The sequence below is a fragment of the Phyllostomus hastatus genome, unplaced genomic scaffold (genome assembly GCF_019186645.2).
Source record: "Phyllostomus hastatus isolate PE091 unplaced genomic scaffold, TTU_PhHast_1.1 phas_scaffold_55, whole genome shotgun sequence".
NCBI classification, from domain to species: Eukaryota; Metazoa; Chordata; class Mammalia; order Chiroptera; family Phyllostomidae; genus Phyllostomus; species Phyllostomus hastatus.
In genome coordinates, this window is record NW_025334035.1 from 12,404,546 (window position 1) to 12,420,370 (window position 15,825).

The following is a 15,825-nucleotide window of genomic DNA, read 5'->3' on the forward strand; positions in this document are numbered from 1 at the left end:
AAATAAATATAAAAAAACTATTTATTATATTCGCTTGCTCACCCACGATGTCTTGTGCATGGGCTGACATGGCCTAAGGATGAGCTCAGCTTGGAGTTGACCAGAATGCTCTCATGTGGCCTTTTCAGCATAGAGTACTAGGGTGGTGGTACTTTTTAGCTAGTGGGACCGGGCTTTAAGAACTGTGTTCTAGTGAACATGGCTGATTATGATATAACCTTGGAAGTCTCCTGGCATCACTTCCATCATACTCTTGGTCAAACCAGTCAGAAGTCTGCAGAATCAAGCAGAGGCAGATGGACACCCCATCTCTTGAAGGCAGGAGTGTCAGAGAGCCTTAGCATGACCGCACTAGGCAAATGTATCAACTTGGGTAGGCTACAATCTCCCACTATTCAAATACTAATCCAGGCTTTGTAAAGGTATTAAAAAAAGATTTTATTTATTTATTTTTAGAGAGAGGGAAAGGGAAAGAGAAAAAAAAAGGAGAGAAACATCAATTGTGCTTGTAGTATGCTCCCCAAACCCATGACCCAGGCATATGCCCTGACTGGGGATCCAACTGGTGACCTTGCACTTTGCAGGACAATGTCCAACCAACTGAGCCAAACTGATCAGGACTGTAAAGGTATTTTGTAGATGTGGTTAAAGTTCATAAATTCAGTTGAATTAAGCAAAGGAGATTACTTTACATAACTTGAGGGGGCCTGATCCAATCAGTTGAAAGGCTTTAAAAGTACAATTGAGGCTTCCTTGATGAAGAAACTGTGGAAAAGCTTTTAGCAGGCCCTTTCTGACAGACAGCCCTATGGGCTTTGAACTTGCCTAATTGGCCTCCAGAATTGAATAAGCCAATTCCTCACCAAAAAAAAAAGAAAAAGAAAAAATCTTTTAGTATGTACTATGTCCTACTGGTCTGCTTCTCTGGCTGAACCCTGATTGATGCAGGCAAAAGTCCAAATATTTTATAAAGTGGAAAAAATTTTAAAAGACTATAAGAGGAAAATAAGCATGTTACCCACTTGTAAAAGGAAAACTTGACAGCAAAGATATACCCAACAAAAATATATGAACATGTCTCTAACAATAGGCCTCAAAGGATATCAAACAATAACTGACAGAACTGCAGGGAGCAAAACATAAAACAACTGAGGCTGGAAACTTTAATATACTCTATAGAGTACAATGTGATGGGCCCATAGGGTGGGGTACTCATTCCCCAAGCTGCCAGTGTGCTTGCCTGCTGACAGCTCACAACTAAAAACCTCCCTGGGAATTGTCCTGGCTGAAGAGAGTGGCCTTGAAGGTTATGTCTCACCCCCAGGGGCAGTCCACATCCAATGATGCTCACTACAGTGCTTCAAAGACCTTGTCCCTTTGCCTTAACTGGTAACATCTCTAAAGGGCCATCCTAGCATGAGTTCTCTGTAGTCAAGTGAGACCTCTGCCTGAATTGTACAGCATTTTTAACATTTCTATCTGCCTAATTTTCCTTACAGGTATCATTTATTTAAAGGTATTTTTCTAGAGAACACTATCCAATAACACCTCTGCAGGTAATCCTCCACCATCTAGTCCATCCAGAATCTGTTTCCAGGGTATCTGCCCTATAACAGTCTGTTCTAGCAATGGTCCTAGGAAATTTGACTCTAAACAGAGATTTTGGCTCCCAGTCACCTGTTAGCTTGCTGGTAATGAGGACACTCCTATTTGTGATTGGTGGAATATTGACAGTGCATGTCAGGCTGTAGCAACATAATTATTAAAACTGTCACTGGTGTTGAACTGGGATGGGATACTGATGGAAGGGAATGCACTTGTGGATGCTGTATCTCAAGGCTTTGTGAAACTGGGGAGTTAGCAATTTTAAGGACTATGAAATTGAATGGCTATTACTGAGAGTGATTGAAAAGGAAAGGCTGAGAGGGTGGTTAATCTCCAATTTGAGGAAAAGTGTGAAAATCAGAGGGTTTCTTGAAGGCTGATGGAAAATATAACAGCAGCATAACTTCAGATAAGGTTGAATTCTCAACCCCAGAAACTTTGCTATGCCAAGGTCAGGACCTGTTTGGAAAAGAATAGAACCCTGAGACTCAGGATGGGAACACTTGGATTAATGTAGGCAAACATCTCAAAACACTAACCCCCCTAAATTCCCTGGGCCTGCAAAAGTGGCCCACACCTCCTGGTCTTGTTTGAAGATGATGTAGATAGAGGCCTCTACTTTGCAATAAAAACTGTGCCCCTCTCATAATCTATTCTTTCCTTCCCTCCTGGTCACTGCCAATAACTTGGGTCAAGTCACCACAGAATGCAACAGGGGAAATGCTGGGCCTTATCAGGGAGGAAAAGAAGCCCTGACTGATGTGGCTCAGTTGATTGGGTGTTATCTCCACAAAGTAAAAGCTTGCAAATTCGACTCCCAGTCAGGGCACATGCCTGGATTGCGGGTTTGGTCCCCAGTTGAGTTGTGTGCAAGAGGCAACTGATCAATGTATCTCTCTCACATTGATGTTTCTCTCCCTATAGTTTTCTCTCCCTTCCCCTTTCTCAAAAAAAAAAAAGTAAAATAAAATAAATCTTAGGAAAAAGGGAGGAAAATAACTATCTTTTGAAGTTGCTGCAGACCCTAGAGAATCTGTATCTGCAGGAACCAGGAGAATACATGGATCTGGATCCTGAAGATGCTGGATCAAGGAGGGCAGGGCATACAGCTGAGTACTGGAAAGTTAATTAAGAAGTAGTGTACTCATAAGGATTTAATAACTCTGGCAAGAATGCCAGGAGATGGTGCTAACATATTGCTAGGGCTTTTGGAGGCTTGAAGAAATAGATGGCCCTACACTGAGCAGTAATGCTAGAAACTCCTGGCAGATAGTGAAAGAAGGGGTTAAAAACTTAGGGAAGTGAGCACCCAAGAACAGGCAGAGTATGTAAGGCTGGAAAACAAATCAGCTATGTTTCATTGGAAGGCTTGGAAGACCTTCTGCTGAGGTACACAATGTGTTGGTGAGAAGTTCAGTGGTGGCTGTCCTCCACAGGCTGAGGCTGACAGTAGGGGATTTGTTATGGAAATGGGCTCCCTGGGGGTGGCACTTAACTTTCAGAAACAAGCAAGTCAGTTGAGTGACATGTGCAGTAAGATCAAAGTGGAAAGTGGTGGTAGGAGAGTGGAGGGAGTACGTTACCTTCAGAGAGCCATGGAGACAATTAACAGAACAAGATGTCTCTACAGACACAACATGTGGGAAGACAGCTTGGGTGGTGTGCAATCTATACAATCAAGTGAAATAAAGGATGGATGATCAAGAGGTTGTGGTTAATAAAGCGTCACAATCTTTTGCCCAATTTACAAACCCTAGTCATCTTTTAGACCCATAACCTGTTGACTGAAGAAGCCAAATTATTGGAGGGAAGGTCCCTGTAACACTGCATTGAGTGCATGTGGCAATGATTTCCCAGTCCTTCCCCCAAAGGAACTTATGGCTACACTGGGAAAGGGGGATACCCACAAGTTTCAAGGCTGTATTTAAGTACCTGAAGCACCATGATGACCTCTGTGCTAGAATGGAGGAATACGGGAGCCAGGTAATAAGTAGAGTTCTGTTTCATGGCAGGTCAACAGGGCTCACTGTCTTATTTGGTGGTAGTTTCCCAAGACCTTGAATATACAATTGGAATAAGTATACTTGTAATTGGCAGGTCAAATGGCTCCTCAGCCTATAAGGTAAGAGCAATCAAAATGTGGAAGGCCAAGTGGAATGCTCTGAAACTGCCTCCATACCCCATTCCTAGTTAAGATTCAAATAAAAAAAAAAGGAAAAACAAAACAGCATCATATCCCAGAGGGAATAGTAGAGATTCATTCCTCTCTTAATGACCTAAAGGGTGCAGGGTGGTGGTCCTCAGCATTACAATATTTATTCAACAGTCAAGCACCTCCAAAAAACAGATGAATCTTGGAGGATGACAGTGGATTGCTATAAAAATCATAAAAGTCACTCCAATTGCTTTGCTAGAGCAGATTTAGACAGCACAAATATATGGCACTTATCCATTGATCTGGCAAATGTGTTCATCTCCCTGATAAGTAAGAATTGCCAGGCATGTTGGAAGTCTTGGTAAAACTTGGTTAAAACTACAGATGATGGAGGTAAATTCTACAGAGTTTCAGGAGCTGCCACAGTAGTAAAATTTTAGGGGTCCAGTGGTATGATGCATGTCTGGAATTCCCTCCAGTGTAAAAGGTGAGTTATTGTATCTTACACTCCTACTTCTTAAAAAAGAAGGATGATACCTGGTAGGGCTCTGTGGGTTCTGAAAGTGGAATATTTCAACTTGGCAAGCTGATTCAACTCATCTACTACATGGAGGCTGTCAGCTCTGAGTGGAGCAGGAAAAGGTTTGGTAGCCAGTCCAGGCTGCAGTACAAGCAGCCATCTCTTGGACTATATGACCCAGTATCTGGTCTGGAAAAGAGACCACGTGGCCATGATGACAAACCTCACTGTGAGAATCACAGCACAGCTCCCTGGCTCCCTGGTGCTGTGGAGCAAGGCCTTGACATCTTCAGTAGAGAATGATACGTCATTCAAAAATCATCTACCGGCATGACACTGGGTCTGATCATAGGATATCATATGAAATGTTCATTATGAGCTATGATCTGTCAGACCCTCCAAGTCATAAGTTTTGGTGGGCTTAGGAGTAATCCATAAAAAGGGTGGAAGTGGTATATCTGAGTTTGGCAATGCTTTAACATAGGTAATACTCACAGATCCAAAGAAAATGGGGGTCAGGTCATGGCACTGGGGCTGCATAAATAAGTACCAGTGTTGGTCAGGAGGTAGAAAGAGAGGGGGAAACTGCAAGAGCCTTGATTGTGGTTTCTATGAGAAGTAACAGGAGAGGCAGGGCAAGTGGGTTTAGGAATGGCTACTTTCAATAATTTAGGCACACTGTCTGGAATAGAAGCTGTACCTAGTTGTCTGGTGCCTGGCCCAGGGTGGTTAGGACAGGTGGATAATGGCGTGGAGAGATAAAGAAGGAGGTTGGGGGCATGGGCTCTGGACTGGCTGGTTTTCTTTTGAAAAGCATATTGTTTACTATTTCTAGGAATTGTTTACTATCTCTAGGAATTGGCTAATTCTGAGAATGACAGTCTCTCTAGAGTCAGAAAGGTCCCAGAAGTCAAAGCAACAGAATACAGAAAATGAAAGACATGGTTGATACAGGGCATGAATACTACCAAAGGATACAAGTAAGCTGGGCAGACAGGTGACCCAGACCTTCATGTTGTCCAACAATGATGCACCAACACCCTCTCTCAGTGCATGTCTATGATCCATGCTGTGGTGGTGCATTTATTACCAGGTAGCGAAGGAAGAAAAAGCCCAACTGGGTTCATGGAAGAGTTGGCTTGAGATGTGTGGGTGCTAACTGAACATAGACTGTTCCTGCATTATGCTGTGAATAGGGGTGGCCTTGAAGGACACTGATGAAAAGACACTGCTCCAGTGGGCAGAGCTTCTGATGGCACACCTTGTCCTCCATTTTATGTGGAGAGAGAAGGGGACAGAGGTAAGGATATACATGGACTCATGGGCAATGATGACTGGCTTGGATGGTTACTCAAGAGCTAGAAGATTGGAAGATTGGAGATGAGGAGGTGTGGGGATGGGGAGAGGCAAGCAGATCAAACCATAAGAAGGGTTATGTAATGTGATAACCTTTGTACCACATGTTAATGTTCACCAGAAAGAATCCACTATAGAAGAAGCACTAAGTCACCAAGTAGACAGAAAGATTTGTCCAGCTGTGATCAGCAAATCTTTTTCGTTAGCCACCCCAGTGCTGTCACAATGCACTCATGAACAGAGTACCCATGGAAAGAGGAATGGAGGCTATGCATGAGTATATCTCCATAAGCTCCCATTAACCAAGGATGATTACATTAATGCTGCTTCAAACATTCAGTCTACCAGCAAGAGATAACAGTGTTGAACACCTGCCATAGCACCATCCTATGAGGAGCCCACCAAACCACTTGGTTGCAAGCTAATTACATAGGGTGCTTTCCAATCTGGAAGGGTCAGAGATGGATACTGATTGGAATCTCTATACTAGAAAATATCAGTATAATAAATCACAAAGAGAAATCATGAAAACATTCCAGATTGAAGGAAGGTAAACATGCTTTGCAATTAAATGGCTAACTGACTGTAGACTACATCCTATAATTGAAGGGCAGAAAGGACATTTGAGTCATTTGAAAAGTTACACAAGGGACAGTAGACTAGATTAAAGTATTATATTAACTTTAAAGTTGCAGAAGTTGATACCAGTACTGTGGTTGTGTGAGAGAGTATCTTCATTCTTAAGAAAAATCTTTGGAAGTATTTAAGAGTAAATGGTCATAACACATGTAACCTAACCTCACACAATTCAGAAAAAAATATTATCTGTTTATAAATGTGTGTTTGTATGCATCTGCATTTGGAGAAATGAGAAGTTAAGCAGGCACAGATAATAAAGAAAATGGAGAAAAATGTAAAAAATAGGTGAATCTGGGTAAAGATTATATGAGTATTCTTTGTACTATCCTTATTTTTGCAAACTTTTCATTGCATAATATCTTGTTAATGCATTTCTGGATGCTTCAATATTCTTTTGATTCTTTACCTTTTCCTGGGAATGAAATTTCAATCTGAAGAAAATGTTATAGAATGAAAACAAAAATAGGAATCTAGAAGCACATGAATAAGGTGCTGTATAGGGAACTGATCAGCATGGCAGTGGCAAATGTAGCCCAGCACCGAACTGGAAAACTGATCTAGTGTGAGGTGGCACACAGGACCCAAGCGTGCAGACCGGCTTTCCCATGGGGAACCAGGCTGGCATTGTACTTAGGCTGCTTTAAGGTTTGCTTTTGCTAAAACTCCCTCATGCTGAGTTAAGACTGCAGCTATTTAATGTATATCTCTGAAGCACTCCTTAAAGTTTGTGCTAAGCCATGCCAAGGACAGAATGTAACCAGATCGATCATTGTTATCATTCCCTTGCATTTGCAACATTTTTTTCTTTGTTATCTGTAAGAAGTAATCACTTAAAGTAAACCTAAGTATAATGAACGAGAACCTTCTTTGATGTAATGCTACTGGAAAGCAATAAAAGCCTGTCCAGGCAAGGGTCAAGGTGTTCTCTTTCTCAGAGAGTGGCCATGCTGTCCCTTTTTCTCCACAGGACTTCTGCAGTCCATGTGAATTTGTTTATCGCATCCCCAACACTGTGGACCCCACTGTCCAGAGTCTGCATCAATACTGTATATGCAAACACTTTGTAGAGAAAGTGAGAAAACATTTTTGAGAAATATTAAGGATTGTAGGAGACCGTTGTGCATGGCGTGGGTCTAGCTCCCACTTGGAGATGCACAGGACCCACGCCCATGGCTAAGTTATCCTGTGGGAAATCAGGCCTGCAATGGGCCTAGGCCTCTTTGAATCTTGCTCTTCCTAAAAAACTCCTTCACCCTGAATTGAGGACATTTATTGCAAAGTAACTTCCTAAAATCCATGCTAAACCTTCCAAGTATGAGTGTAAGTGGTTCAACAACTTTTGCTTTTTCATTTGCAAATATCCCTCTTCTGTGATGTGATTAGCAGCATTGGCTCCTTTGTTTTCTATAAAAGGGAACTGCCTAAAGCAAACCTGTGCATAGTAAATGAGGACTATCGTATAATGTGCCGAGAAATCCAATAAAGGCTGGTCACAGCAAGGGCCAAGGCTTTTGCTCCCCTTGAGAGAAAAGCCATGCTGTCCCTTTTCTTCCTCCAGGCTCAGTAGTCTGTGTGAATGTCTCATTTCATCCATAATGATGTGGACACTGGGGTCCGGTGTCTGAACCAAAGGATAATCTAAATAATGGAGAGTAAATGTATAGGGTAAAAATTTCCCCCTAAATATACCCATTTTACTTTTAAGTATATTTTATTGATTATACTATTATGGTTGTCCCAGTTTTTCCCCCTTTGCCTCCTTCTACACAGTACCCCATTACCACCAGCAATTCCCCCCTCTTAGTTCATGTCCATGGGTCATGCATAGAATCTTTGGCTTCTCCATTTCCTATGCTATTCTTAACATCCTCCTGTCTATTTTGTACCTACCAATTTATTCTTGTTAATCTCAGCACCTTTTCCCACATTCTCCCTCTTCTCCCTCCCAGCTGATGACCCTCCAAATGATCTCCCTATCTATGATTCTGTTCTTATTCTGGTTGTTTGCTTAGTTTGCTTTTTAGATTCAGCTTTTGATAGCTGTGAATTTATTGCCATTTTAATGTCCATAGTTTTGATCTTCTTTTTCTTAAATAATTCCCTTTAACATTTTGTGTAATAGTGACTTGGTGATGATGAGCTCCTTTAACTTTACCTTGTCTGGTAAGTGCTTTATCTGCCCTTAGATTATAAATGATAGCTTTTCTGGATAGAGTAATCTAGGTTGTAGGTCCTTGCTTTTCATGACTTTGAATACTTCTTGCCAGTCTCTTCTAGCCTGCAAGGTTTATTTTGAGAAATCAGCTGACAATCTTATGAGAACTCCTTTGTATGTAATTCTCCACTTTTCCCTGGCTGCTTTTAAGATTCTCTCTTTATCTTTAATGTTTGGCATTTTAATTATGGCACTTTAATTATGATGTGTCTTGTGTGGTCCTCTTTGGGTCCAACTTCTTTGGGACCCTTTTTGCTTCCTGGACTTGTATATCTATTTCCTTCTCCAAATTAGAAAAGTTTTCTTTCATTATTTTTTTCAAATAAGTTCAATTCCTACCTCTTCCTCTTCTCCTTCTGGCATCCCTATGATTCAGATGTTAATATGCTTGGAGATGTCCCAGAGGCTCCTTATACTATCCTCGTTTTTAAAACATTTTTTCTTCTTACTGTTCTGGTTGAATGTTTATTTCTTCCTTATGTTCCAAATTGTTGATCTGAATCTCAGCTTCATCCCCTCCACTGTTGGTTCTCTGTAGATTTTTCTTTATTTTAGTTAATGTAACCTTCATTTCTGTCTGTGTCTTTTTTTTTATGCTGTTGTTATACTCAGTGAGTTCTTTGAGCATCCTGATAACCAGTTTTGAACTCTGCATCTGATAGGTTGGTTATCTCCATTTTGTTTAGTTCTGTTTCCGGAGTTTTGTTGTGTTATTTCATTTTGGCCTTATTTCTTTGGCTCCTCAATTTGACAGCCTCCTTGTGTCTGTTTCTGTGTATTAGGTAGAGCTGCTTTGACACCCTGTCATAATAGTGTGCCTATTGTAGAAAATGTACCTGTAAATTGTATGGGGCAGAGCCTTAGGTAATTGCCAGGGCTGGGCACCCTGCACCATTGCTTTGTGGCTGTGTGTGTGGGAGGGCTTGGAGAGGTGACAATGCTGCTTCCTGGCTTCTGGAGGTTTGCATGGCACTTGTCCTGTTTCTAGTCACTTCACTTTCTCCCCATACACAACTGGTGCCCTTCCACCTATTGTTCTGGTGGTGAATCTCAGAGGGGGTGGGTCTGCATAAGTTCTAAGTCTGTGTGGGCCCTTTAAGAGGAGTCTCCTGAAAGTCTGGCAGTTTCTTCTACTTCCCCACCCCCCACTGGTTTTTACAGAAGAAGTTGTAGGTATTTATCTTCCTGGTGCTGGAGAACTGGGCTATGTGGTCTGGCCTGAGTCTGGGATCCCTTGCTCCTGAGGTATCTCTCCCAATTTTTATCCACCACACATGACTGTGGGACCACCCGTTCCACTACCTTTCTTTGCCACACTGCATCTTCTCACCTTCCTACCCATCTCTACGTCTCTGCCCCTCCTACTCTTCTGGATAAATGTAGCTTCTTTAAATCCTTGGTTGTTGGACTTCCAAACAGCTTGATTTTCTGACAGGTGGGTGTTATTTATTTTGAGGTCTAGTAACTTTTTCTGTAGTTGTGTGAGGAGAAGCGTGTTTACCTATGCCTCCATCTTGAATGGAAGTCCCAATTTTTTTCTTTATTTTTATTGTTGAAGCTATTACAGATGTTCCCATTCCCCAACCCCTTGTCTGGCCTCCACCCAGTCCCCTTCCTTCTGGCCATCACCACATTGTTGTCTGTGTCTATGGGTTATGCATATATGTTCTTTGGCTGATACCTTCACCTTCCTTCATCCAGTTTCTTGCTCCCCCACCCCCCGACAGTTGTCAGTCTGTTCTATGTGTCCATACCTCTGTTTCTATTTGGTGTGTACATTTATTTTGTTCATTAGATTCCACATATAAGTGAGATCATATGGCATTAGTCTTTCTCTGACTGGCTTCTTTCACTTAGCATAATACTCTCCAGGTCCATCCATGTTGTTGCAAATGATAATATTTTCTCCTTTTTTTTTTTACTGCTGTGTAGTATTCCATTGTGTAAATGTGCCACAGCTTTTTTATTATTCACCTGTTGATGGGTACTTGGGCTGTTTCCAGATATTGGCTATTGTAAACAATGCTGCAGTGAACCTGAGGGCTTATATATTATTTTGAATTGGTGTTTTGATATTGTTAGGATATAGTCCCAGAAGTGGGATGGCAGGGTCAAAAGGCATTTCCATTTTTTATTTTTTGAGGTGACTCCATACTATTTTCCACAGTGGCTGCACCAGTCTGCATTCCCATCAACTGCACTAGGATTGCCTTTTCTTCACATACTCACTAGCAGCGGTTGTTTGCGGTTTATTAATGGTAGCCATTTTGACAGGTGTGAGTTGGTCTCATTGTGGTTTTAATTTGCATCTCCTTGATTATTAGTGATGTTGAGCATTTTTTTCATATGTTTATCTGCCATCTGTATAACCTCTTTGGAGAAGTGTCCTTCGTCCAATTTTTCATTGGATTTTTATTTTGGTGTTGAGTTTGAAAAGTTCTTTATAAGTTTTGGATATTAAACTCTTATGAGATGTATCAGCAAATATGTTCTCCCATTCAGTGGATTGTGTTTTCAATATGTTGTAGGTTCCTTTGCTGTGCAAAAATTTTTAGTTTGATATATTCCCATTTGTTTATTATTTCTTTCATTTCCCTTGTCCAAGGAGATATATCAGAAAAAAATGTTGCTATGAGAAATGTCCAAGATTTTACTGCATATGTTTTCTTCTATAATTTTTATGGTTTCTTTGTTTATTTTTTAATGTATTTTATTGATTATGCTATTACAACTGTTCCATTTTTTTCCACTTTATTCCCCTCTGCCCTATACCCTCTGCCACCAGCATTCCCCCACCTTAGTTCACGTCCATGGGTCATACATATAAGTTATTTGGCTTCTCCATTTCCCACACTATATTTAACATCCCCCTGTCTATTTTGTACCTACCTATTATGCTTCTTATTCCCTGTACCTTTTCCCCCACTTGCCTGCCCTGCTCCACACCACTGATAACCCTTCATGTAATCTTCATTTCTGTGGTTCTGTTCCTGTTCTAGTTGTTTGCTTAGTTTGTTTTTTGTTTGTTTGTTTGTTTTAGGTGTGGTTGCTAATAACTGTGAGTTTGTTGTCATTTTACTGTTTATAGTTTTGATCATCTTTTTCTTAGATAAGCTGCTTTAACACTTCATATAATAAGGGCTTGGTGATGATGAGCTCTTTTAACTTGACCTTATCTGGGAAACACTTTTTCTGCCCTTCCATTCTAAATGAAAACTTTGCTGGATAGGGTAATCTTGGATGTAGGTCCTTGCCTTTCATGACTTTGAATACTTCTTTCCAGCCCCTCCTTGCCTGCAAGGTCTCTTTTGAGAAATCAGCTGACAGTCTGATGGGAACTCCTTTGTAGATAACTCTCTCCTTTTATCTTGCTGCTCTCGAGATTCTCTCCTTACCTTTAATCTTGGCTAATGCAATTATGATGTGCCTTGGTGTGTTCCTCTTTGGGTCCAATTTCTTTGGGACTCTCTGAGCTTCCTGGACTTCCTGGAAGTCTATTTCCTTTGCCAGATTGGGCAAGTTCCCCTTCATTATTTGTTCAAATAAGGTTTCAATTTCTTGCTCTTCCTCCTCTCCTTCTGGCACCCCAATGATTAGGATGTTGGAATGTTTGAAGATGTCCTGGAGGTTCCTAAGCCTCTCCTCACTTTTTTGAATTTTTGTTTCTTCATTCTGTTCTGGTTGAATGTTTCTTTCTTCCTTCTGCTCCAAACCATTGATTTGAGTCCCGGCTTTCCTTCTCTTCACTGTTGGTTCCCTGTACATTTTCCTTTATTTCACTTTTGATAGCCATCACTTTTTCTTCTATTTTGTGGCTACATTCAACCAATTCTGTGAGCATCCAGATTACCAGTGTTTTGAACTGTGCATCTGATAGGTTGGCTATCTCTTCATCACTTAGGTGTATTTTTTTTCTGGAGCTTTGATCTGTTCTTTCATTTGGACCATTTCTTTTCTTTTTTTTCCCCTCAGTGTACCTGTTACATAGTAAAGAGAGGAGTCTTAGGTGTTCACCAGGGCAGGGCAACCCACAACGCTATGTAACTCTGTATATGGGGGAGGGGTAAGAGAGGGAACAATGCCTCTTGCTCTGCTCTCTGTGGGTTTTCAGTCACTTCCCTGGCTACCCACAATCAAATTGGGTGCTTCTGGTGCTGGTTCCTAAGTGGGTGGATTTGTATATGTTCTAGGGCCCTGTGGGTCTCTCCAACAAACTCTTCTGTGAGTCTGGGAGCTTCTCCTGCTGCCGCCTCGAGCCCCACTGGTGTTTTCAGTCAGAGGCTTTGAAGCTTTATTTGCCTGCACTGTAACCCTGGTTTGCGCAGTCTATCTCACTCCCCACTTGCTCCTCCCAGTTAATCCGCACACGAATGTGGGACCACCTGCTCTGCCAGCCACCCCCTCACCCACCCTGGTTCATCAGCTGCCGCCTTGCCATGAGTCCTCTCTGTCCAGCTGCCCGTCTCTGCACCTCCTACTGGTCAGGATGAATGTGTCTTCTTTAACTCCTTGGTTGTCAGACTTTCATACAGTTTGATTTTCTGTCAGTTCTGGTTGTTTTTTGTTTTTAAATTTGTTGTCCTTCTTTTGGGTGTGTGAGGAGGCACAGTGTGTCTACCTATGCCTCCTTGTTGGCCAGAAGTCCTGCTGAATTTCTTAGAATGGCTTAGGAAGGAGAGGTGTTAGGTCTCTGAATGCTTACTAAATTCACCTGTGAAGACATCTGGTCCAGGGCTTTTGCTTGTTGTTGGTAGGTTTTCTTTTTGTTACTGCTTCAATTTCACTAGTTCTGATCTGTCTATTCAGATTACCTGATTCTTCTTGACTGAGTTCTGGAAGATTGTATGTTTCTACAGATTTATCCACCCCCCCCCCCCCGGATTGTCCAGTTTGTTGGCATATAGTTCATAAGATTTTCTTACAGTCCTTTGTATTTCTTTGGTGTCAGTTGTTACTTCTCCCTTTTCATTTCTGATTTTATTTATTTGGGTTCTCTTTTCTTGATGAGTTTAATTACAGGTTATCATTATTGTTTATTGTTCAATGAACCAGCTCTTGGATTCACTGATCTTTTGTATTATTTTTTCTATTTCATTTATATATACTCTGATATTTATTATTTCCTTCCTTCTACTCACTTTGGGCTTTGTTTGTTTTTCTTTTTCAAGTTCCTTTAAGTGTAAGTTAGATTGTGTATATTAGCTTTTTCTTGTTTCTTGAGATAGGCCTCTAATGCTATGAATTTCTTGTTTAGGACTGCATTCCCAGTGTCCCAAAGATTTTGGGTTGTATTCTCATTTTCATTTGTTTCAAAGCATCTTTTGATGTCTTCCTTGATCTCAGTGTTAACCCATTCACTATTTAGAAACATGTTATTTAACTTGTGTTTTTCAGTTTTCTTTTTGTGATTGATTTCTAATTTCATAGTATTATGGTTAGAGATGATGCTTGATAGGATTTCATCTTAAATTCATTGAGACTTGTTTTGTGTCCTAACATGTGGCCTACTCTAGAAAACGTTCCATGTGCACTTGATAAGAATGTATATTTTGATGCTTTGGGGTGAAATGCTCTGCTTTCGCTTAGATTCCAATACTAAAATGATTATTGAATCACATTTAACCTCTCCTGTCATCCTGTTGTAAGACAGGTATGGGGTGAAATAGGGATTTGTGCCATGAGAAGCCCCCAAACTGAGATTATTTATGGGGGACTGTTTTATTAACTTCTGAACCTTCACCTGGATGGTAAAAAATTTGTTTGCAGCAGACATTTTTGCTTTCAAAATGAACAGTTTTCTTCTTGTGAACAATAAATAGGACTATGAAATGTTTCATTAAGAAAAAAGAATACTGTGAATATATCTAGAGGAAATGGAAAATTCTTTTCCAATGATTCAACAGGTAGCCAGCAGGGGGCATAAAGCCACCAGAATGAGCACAAAACTCTCTGCACTGCTCCAGTGGGTTACAAAAGGAAGCTTGAATCACTCTTTCTGATTTGGGTAGAGCATGTTAGAAGGCCAGCAGATTTGGGTTGGGCAGGTTCCCTGGGGAAAAAAACACTCATATCTGAGGCCCATGGGCTGAGTGAGATTTGTCCCCAGCTTCTTTAGAGATGTTTTTCTTAAACAGCTAACTCTGCAGCAACAGCTGCTTCCATTTTCTGAAATGTTCGTGTGTTTTCTTTTTTACCTTCTCATGTAATATTTTATCAAGACTTATTTTACAATAGCTATTCATTGAGGCATTTGAACATAGTGTTCATAATGTGAGGAACTATTTTGCAAAATTCAGAGAAAGAAGAAACACAGGCAGTGGTGAGACGAATGGACAAAATACGGGTTCCTTCCCATCTGTTATCAGCCTGAAGTGAAAGGGGAAAGGAGTGCTACCAGAGTATGTTTTCATTAAATATTTTAAGGTTTCGTTTTCCCTGTAACTTCAAAGTAGTTGAAAACAGACTGAAAAATTGCAAAGTAGGAGTGTTAAAAATTCTTTCTTTTTAGAACTGGGCTATTATTATTACTATTTTAGAGAGCGGGAGGGAAACAGATTTGTTGTTCCACCCATTACACATTCATTGGTTGATTCTCGTATGTGACCTGACTGGGGACCAAACCCACAACCTTGTAGTATCCAAAGGATGCTCTAACCAACTTAGCTATCCAGCAGGGCCTAAAAATCTTTTTTAAAAAATTTAATGTATAACAAAAAATGTATTATATTGTACATTTACTCTCTTGGCTTTAATGGTAGCAAACTTATCAATAATATTTTAAAAATATAATTATTTCATTTCGCTTGAGACAAGTGACATGTTATATAATTTCTCATGACCCAGTGACAATCTTAAATAATTGTTCATTAATTCAGTTTTCTCTCTTGCAGGTCTCCATTTGTAACTGGTGGTGTGAAAAATTACATACCAAGTCTGCTTCTTTATGTGGAAAAGAGCTCAGCAAAATTTTTAATCAGTGTTTGGAGACTGAAACATTATCTTTTAAATTGCAATACCAATGATTGTACTATCGAAGGAACTGAGGTTTAAACTGAGACTGAACATTGAAACTATGGGGTGGGAGTATTTTGTGGGTGTTGGTGTGGAAATTAATGGTTTATAATAGAAATAACAGCAATGCTTGACTGTATTTGTGTAGTGTGAGAGATTGGTTAAAGATTAATTACTGGATATCTAGTAGAGCTATTGTTTAAGATTGGAGATGAGAAGAAAAGTAATTTTTATTTGAGGAGGAAGTTCTGGGCTTCAATTTGAGATATACAAATTCTGGCAGAGGTTACACCTGCTTGAGTGTGGTTACTAGGGTAATATGGA